The sequence below is a fragment of the Delphinapterus leucas genome, chromosome 4, assembly GCF_059928025.1.
Source record: "Delphinapterus leucas isolate spDelLeu-1000000601 "Yukka" chromosome 4, BTC_Dleu_Yukka2, whole genome shotgun sequence".
Lineage (NCBI taxonomy): Eukaryota > Metazoa > Chordata > Mammalia > Artiodactyla > Monodontidae > Delphinapterus > Delphinapterus leucas.
The window spans coordinates 147,198,754-147,206,486 of NC_143132.1; the positions used below are offsets into that span (position 1 = coordinate 147,198,754).

At 46.6% G+C, this 7,733-nt stretch overlaps 1 long non-coding RNA gene across 5 annotated transcripts in view; it reads right to left on the reverse strand.

Annotated features, from left to right (window-relative positions):
- Positions 1–1,309: 1,309 nt before the first annotated feature.
- The window catches only part of LOC149749455 (uncharacterized), a 37,917-nt gene continuing 31,493 nt past the window's right edge, over positions 1,310–7,733 (reverse strand). For all 5 annotated transcript variants that reach the window (XR_016393152.1, XR_016393151.1, XR_016393149.1 and 2 more), the window contains one exon: positions 1,310–1,618. This is a non-coding gene — a long non-coding RNA (uncharacterized LOC149749455). The remainder of the gene's footprint in view (positions 1,619–7,733) is intronic.

Consider the following 7,733-nt stretch of genomic DNA (forward strand, 5'->3'; position numbering starts at 1 on the left):
AGCCATGGCGATCCAAGACCTTGGACCCACTGCACTGACCACAGTCAGTGGAGGGGAAGTGCCAAGGGATGAGCTTTGGCTTGAAAGAGGATGGTGTGTCTATGAACTGCTCCCAAATGCAAGCAGAAACTGCTGGTGATAGATGACTGAAGTCCAGCCAAGCCTGTTCAACCATGATTATAATAACAGGCATGACGTCTACGTTCATGCTCTAGGCTTGTTGATTGGATTAAGCAATCGAAGGCGTACATCATGTTTGCCCTGTCTTTTTTTGCTTTGTTTTGTTTTTATGAACTCACCCTTTTGAACTTTTTTATTTATTTATTTATTTTTGGCTGCATCGGCTCTTTGTTGCGGTGCCCTGGCTTCTCTCTAGTTGTGGTGCGTGGGCTCAGTAGTTGCGGACGTGCGGGTTTAATTGCCCCACAGCATGAGACATCTTAGTTCCATGACCAGGGATTGAACCTGCGCCCCCTGCATTGGAAGGTGGATTCATAATCACTGGACCACCAGGGAGGTCCCATTGCCCTGTGTTTTTGGCTGGACGCTAAGCATGCCAGCTCACAGAACCGAAGGTACCTACCTGAGAAAAGGAAGACAGCACAGACGAAATTACATCTCCAGCCTTCTCTTAGGCAACTGTCATTGAACGTGTAACGCCTCTTTGCAGTATTTAACTTGTTACTGCTCCTCCTTTCCTAATGGACGTGAGCTATAAGAAATCTCAAGTTCAACAAGAAACCATATCCACCAATAACTGTCCAGTAAATGAATATGGAGCGTTGAATGTAAATAACCTAATGTTGCTGCAAGAGGTTCTACCGAGCATTGCATCCAAGTTCTCCCCTCTGGGACTTCCCTGGTGGCGCAGGGGTTAAGAATCCGCCTGCCAATGCAGGGGACATGGGTTTGATCCCTGGACATGGGTTTGAGCCCGTGCTCTAGAGGTTGTGCTCCACAAGAGAAGCCACCTCAATGAGAAACCCATGCACTGCAATGAAGAGTAGCCCCCCGCTCGCCACAACTAGAGAAAGCCCGCGCACATCAACAAAGACCCAAGGCAGCCAAAATAAATAAATAAAAGTAAATAAAATTTGTTAAAAGTTATCTCCTCCATCCCTTTCTTATCTGTCTCCTCTGTCCCTTTCTTTATGTAACTCTCATCCTTCAAATGGGAGGAGTGCACTTAAAAAGAAGGGCTCCGCGATCTATTAAATTAGAGAGTCAGGCGCTGGGCAAGTCAGTGGTACCATTTTCCAATTGTCGACTTGTTCATCTGATTTATCAAAATTAGTTTCCAGATACCAACCACAGAGAAACTTGATTTTTATCAATATAGCAAGTGTGAGAGGTTAACTTAAAACAAACAACTGGTGCAGAGGGCGAGGGTGTGGGCATACATGTTTGCATACATATCTAAAGAATTGTGATAGGGCTTCCCTGGTGGCACAGTGGTTGAGAGTCCACCTGCCGATGCAGGGGACGCGGGTTCGTACCCCGGTCCGGGAAGATCCCACATGTCGCGGAACGGCTGGGCCCGTGAGCCATGGCCGCTGAGCCTGCGCGTCCGGAGCCTGTGCTCCGCAGCGGAGAGGTCAAACAGTGAGAGGCCCGCGTACTGCAAAAAAAAAAAAAAGAAAGAATTGTGATAAAATTTCCATGATCATACTCAGAGGTGGCAAGAAGTACAGTGAATTAGACAGGATTCCTTGATCATTAATTTCTTAAGTTAGAATCATCTAGAATACTCTAAACCCTTTTTACCTCAACATGAGACTGACTTTGTGAGAGAAAGGGTAGGTGAATGCTGCATGTGTGTGTATGTGACTGTTTGGAAGATATGTTAGTTTACTATAGAGCCAATGATGTCATGGGTAAGGACAAAGCTATCAAAAAATTCAATTTACCTGCTTGTTTGTAATAAACTCATTGTTCATGGGGAATGAAAACGTTTCATAAATCAGCCTGTGTGTTGTATACAAATTACAGTATTTGGAGGAATAATGACTTTTGTTACAGTTTTATGACACTTCTCAGTGAATAAATTTCTCTAATCACTTCTAAATCAAATAACTTTCAACTTCTGTATTCAAAAGCAATTTCCTTACTAATTCTGCCAACCATTCCATTGTTTTAAGAGAAGAGCTCAAACTTATATGTAATTATGCTACAGGAGACCACCATTCTTAGAAATGTTTGATATGAGGTGTAGTTTTTTGTGTTAGAGAATATAATTTTCCTTTGAAAATGCTTTCCAAAGACTAGAGAAAATTAATGTGCACAATGGCTCCCTCCAATAAGTCATTAATTTATAGCCTTTCTAAACATATATTTGCCTCGATCTTAAACGTAACTAGTTGGGGGGTGAGGAGAGATAAATTAGGAGTTGGGGATTAACAGATACACACTATTATATATAAAATAGATAAGCAACAAGGACCTACTGTATAGCACAGGGAGCTCTACTCAATATTTTGTAATAACTTATAAGGGAAAAGAACCTAAAAAATATATATATATATAATATATATATATATGAACCACTTTGCTGTACACCTGAAGCTAACACAACATTGTAAATTAACTATGCTTCGATAAAAAAATTAAAAATAAAAAAATCAAGTCAGCTGAAAAACAAAGAAACATAACTAGTTAACTTTTATTTCTCCTCTTATTACTGTGGCCAAGTGCTTCCATGGAGCTGTTGAAAATCGGAGGATGCACTTCATACATTCCTTAGAGTCCCTACATGTATCTAGCTCTATACAGAGAAGTTACAAAATTCCAAATTTTACTTCCAGTGGTGCCATAATACTTCTTTGGGGCGAAGCATTGCTTTTCCTGATGTCCTCTTACAAGTGCAAATATGCCTGAGAACTACCCTCAATGAATTCCAGGACGCAGGGTGGACAGGCCAAGGCTGCTCCGTGGATGGCTGTCAGTGAAAGAAGGAGCAAAGGGAACCCTTGTCTTATGGGTCACCGAGGATTAGATTTCGCTGCATGAAACACAAGTATAAAAACTAAGAATGGCTTAAACATGCTAGAAGTCTATTTCTTCCTTCCATAAAGGAAGTCCAGAGGCAAGCATCCAAGGATGGTGGGATCTAGACTCCACCTATGTTTCTGGGGCTCCATCCTAGCGCCTGGCTTCCCTCCTGAAGGTTTCCTCAGGGTCCAAGACAGGCTGCCAGGCTGCCAGATCTGCAAGCCAGGAGAAGAGAAGTAAATGCAAAAAGAGGCTCCACCCTGCTGAGTCAGCTCCCTTTAGCCGACCTTCCAGGAAGTCCCCCAGAATTCATCACCCTGGCCAGAAGAAACTCACACGGACACCACAAGCAACAAAGGAGGCAGGGAAATCAGTCTTTTACTCTGGGTCATTATGTGCCCAGTTAAAAATAGGGACAAATAAAGAGGAAGTAAGGAGTAAGTTGAGAAGGAATGCTGGGAGTGGCAATTAGCCGTCTCTGCATTTGGCAACACGTGAAGGTCACGACTGCCTTGCAACATCTGGGCTGAAGTTGTTCTGGGCTCTCATAAGAATGTCTGCTTTGTCCAGGCTTTTCCTGGGTGGGGGACCAACCTAAGGGCTGGAATAGCCCAGTCCTGGCAAGTGTGTTTATTTGTCCAGAGGAATCAGGTTTCAAATCAATACAAATGCGCAAAGATTCACTGAGCGTGTTCCGTGCAGCCCACGTGGATGCAGGAATAACCCAGGTGGGGGCCGGGGGGTGGGCCGCCCATCCCTGAGTGGCTTGTAAGCTGGGAAGGCAGCTCAGAACAGCACTTACAGACACTGATTTTTTTTCCAACCCATGGCAGACAAGTATGTGCTCCTATCATGATGACCCCGCGAGTTCAACACTCAACTTAGTTTATTCCTTCCTCGAGAAGACTAGTCCTCTGATCACACACCTGGATGTCACAATGTCAGCTTTCTATAAATGTGTTCTACGTGTTTGTTCTCAGTTTGGGGGGAGGTAGGGGGTGGGGCATGTGGAGAGATCATCCTACTGATACAGCCAAACCCGTCAAGACAAACTCCTTGCACTTTGGGAATTTTTCATTTTCATTTAAAATGATGTTTGAGATGAATGGGTAAAGAAGATGTGGTACATATATAAAATGGAATACTACTCAGCCATAAAAAAGAATGAAATTTTGCCATTGGCAGCCACATGGATGGACTTATGCTGAGTGAAATAAGTCAGACAGAGAAAGATATGATATGATATCGCTTATATGTGGCATCTAAAAAGTACAATAAAATAGTGAATAGAACAAAAAAGAAGCAGGAGAGGGGAAAGGGGAGGGGCAACATAGGGGTAGGGGATTAAGAGGCACAAGCTATTAGTTCTAAAATAAGCTACAAGGATATATTGTACAACATGGGGAATATAGCCAATATTTTGTGATAACTACAAAGTATAACCTGTAAAAATTGTGGATCACTATATTGTACGCCTGTAACTTACCTAGTATTATGCATCAACCTCACCTCACTTAAAAAAAAAAAAAGACTGTGGTTGAAGAACAAAAAATAAATAAAATAAAATGATGTTTGAAACATGTGGGAGTTGGATGGAGTCTGAAATAATTTGTTATACGGCTATGTTTTTAGTATCATGATATTTGTGGCAGAGATACTTGACTGGGGAGACACTTTGCATCAATTAATGACAAGAAAGAGATCACAACTGTAAAACATTTTCACTGGGGTGTAATTTACATAGACTAAAATGTGTATTTTGATGAGTTTTAGTAAGTGTCTGCACTTGAGTAACCACCTCCTTAGTCAAGATATAGAACATGTCCATCATCCCAGAAAATCCCTCCGTGTCCCCCTCCGGGCCATCCTGAACCCTATGTCTCTGCTCCAGAGGCAAGCACTGCTTTTGATTCTATCACCATAGCTCAGATTTTTTTCCTAGAACGTCTGGGACTTCATACAAGGGGAATCATACAGTGTGTATGTACTGTTTGGGTTTGGGTTTCTTTTGTTCAGTCTTCATGTCTTGAGAATCATCCATGTCGTCTTATCAGGAGCTGACTCCTTTTGATTACTGATTAGACGTGCATGCTACGAACGCACCCCGCTTAATTAATCCGTTAGTAGTGACTTCTATTTATTGAGCGCTCACTACTGCCGAAAGCTCTTCTAACCATGTCTCATAACAGCCAGAGAGGGCAGGTGTGCCAGCCGTTGGAGGGGATTTTTGTTTGGGATTCTGTCTTTTGCTGTCCAGCAACAGCTCTGCTCTTACTAGACCTGGTCTGTCATCCTGTGTGGTCCTGGTGGGGGTGAAAGGCTGGGAATCTGAGCTTTCTTCTTGATGAAGCTGCAGCGCAGCCCCGGGGGGAGAAGGTGGGGGGACCTTGGCCTGGCCAGTCCCACGCCCTCTCCAGGGACAGCGGGGGCCCTGAGTGAGTGAGCGAGGGGGTGGAACAGCAGGACAGCAGCACATGGACCCATCCTGCTGTGACTCCAGGCCTGGCTCTCTGCATCCCAGCTTCCTGCACCTTCTCCCTCCCTCCAGGATTCCACCCATGCGGTAACTTCCCTTCCGGTTTACCTAGGCAAGCTTGGTTTCTCTGCTTGCGAACAAGGCCATTACTGATACACCGGGTATCATCCCCATTATACAGACAAGGAAACCGAAGCCCAAGAGCAGTGAGTGACTCTCCAGGGGTCGCACGGCTGCCACGTGGCAGGATGGGGTGTAGCGCTCAGTGGATCCCAATCCAGGAAGAGAGAGGCAACGTCAGCCTTGACCTTGGGAGCATCAGCCTCTCCGCCCCTGCGACCTTGTCTCCATCCTTGCCCTGTGGACAGCGTGGTGTGCTGTCCTGAGGAGAAATACACTCACCCTTTCTCAGCAGTCAGGGAGCTTGAGATTCTTGTCTCAAACCCCTGCCCGCTCCCACCTGCCCAATCCTACATGTGACCCACTTCTCTGTCTTCAGATCAGAAAGGAAAACCCCTCTCAGAAAAAGGTACAATCTTCCATGCCTTTCGGTGGCTTAGCTTAGCATTACTTTAAAACCCTTATTCTGATCTTTGTTTCATGTTTACAGAAGTGGATTCCTTTTATTCTTTTCCCCTGACAGGAATAATCCCTTTGGAATTCGAGCTTTTAAAGAGTAGCTCCTTGGGTTATTGAGAGGCCGCCGCCCTGCTGCTGCAGACAGGGGTGTGAGGCTGGCCCAGGCCTTGGAGGACACACAGCTCCATGGATGGGGGAAGTACAGCAGCCCGAGGCTACGGCATTCCGGCTCCCAGCGCAGATCTGGCCTCTCCCTTCCCCATAGCTTCCCCTCCATTTCTTTACTAGTCAGCATCAAGGGCAAACAAGAGACAGAAGAGGGAGAGGCGGGCATGTGGCGTGGGGGGGGAGGTGGAGGAAGGTGGCCCTGCGACATTGCCCGCAGCCAGCATGGGAAGGATGATGCCACAGCCAGCCCACCCTGGGTACTGAAACCTGAAGACACCCTGGAGGCGGACGGAGTTGAGGGGGACTGATTCATCCCCAGCTCCCTCCCCAATGGCGCAGCTGCCAGGAGGAGGGCTGTCAGCGGAAGGCCTCAGCTGTCACCCACTGCAGGGAGCCACCGTCACCTGGGTGCACCTGCCAGGGGTGGCCCGCGGCCAGGGATTGGGTACAGGCCTGGCTGCATCGGCTCAACTCAGGACAATGCTGAAAGGCGTGGGCCCTTCTCACGGCCTTTTCCCCTCCCTCACTCCCTCCCACAGTTGTTGGACCCGAGGGTTCTCCCTGCTCACAAACTCTCTGAGTTCACTTCTTGGGGAGCCCAAGCCAGGAAGCAGAGATTGTTGACATACAGGTTAACAACCTAACACCTGAAAAGACAAAGCACTATGGTTGTCCTTTCACAGGACAATGACGAAATCAACGTTGTATGTTGATTCGCTGCACATGGCATCAGTGAATTCCCTCAATCCTGGGTGTAGAGCTCCATCTCTAACGTGAGGAGATTAAAAGTCCTCAGAGGTAGTTACTACTGTTCCCCCATTTTACAGATGAGGCCACCAAGGACCAGGGAGGACACAGGATTTGTCCAAGGTGCCATGACTCAAGGCAGAGCCAGGGCTGAGCCAGGAGGCTGGTTCCAGAGTCTGTGCTCCCAGCTCCAGGCAGCTCCCCTTCCTCTGCCCACTTGGACTAGCTCTTCCTTCTGGGCGGGGACAGGAGGTCAAGGGCTGGGTCTCAAACACCGTTGGGGGCAGGAAGGCGAAAAAGAAGTGTAGGATGACGAGAGAAAAGAAGAGCAGAACTTGAATATAAATGGCAAATCTCAAAAGACATTTTTTTCAAGTTAAAAGCATGACTCTCATAGAAATATAGTTAAATAAAATGAGCACAGGCCAGACGTTTGTTGAACTGATTGTATTAGTGTCCTAGGGCTAAAGTAACAAATTACCACTAACCAGATGAATTAAACCAATAGAAATGTATCCTCCCCCAGTTCTGGGGGCCAGAAGCCCCAGTCAGCGTGTCCACAGGGTCACACTCGCCCAGAGGCTCTCAAGGAGAATCCTTGCCTGTCTCCCAGTGGCGGGTGACCGTCAGCCTTTTCTGCAGCCACCCTTGCTGGAGGACACACCTCTCTGCTCTCTGCCCCGTCTTCACATCACCTCCTCCTCCGGGGCTCCTCTCCTGTCCCCTGTAAGGCCACTTATCATTGGATTTAAGGCCCACGTGAGGAACCCAGGAT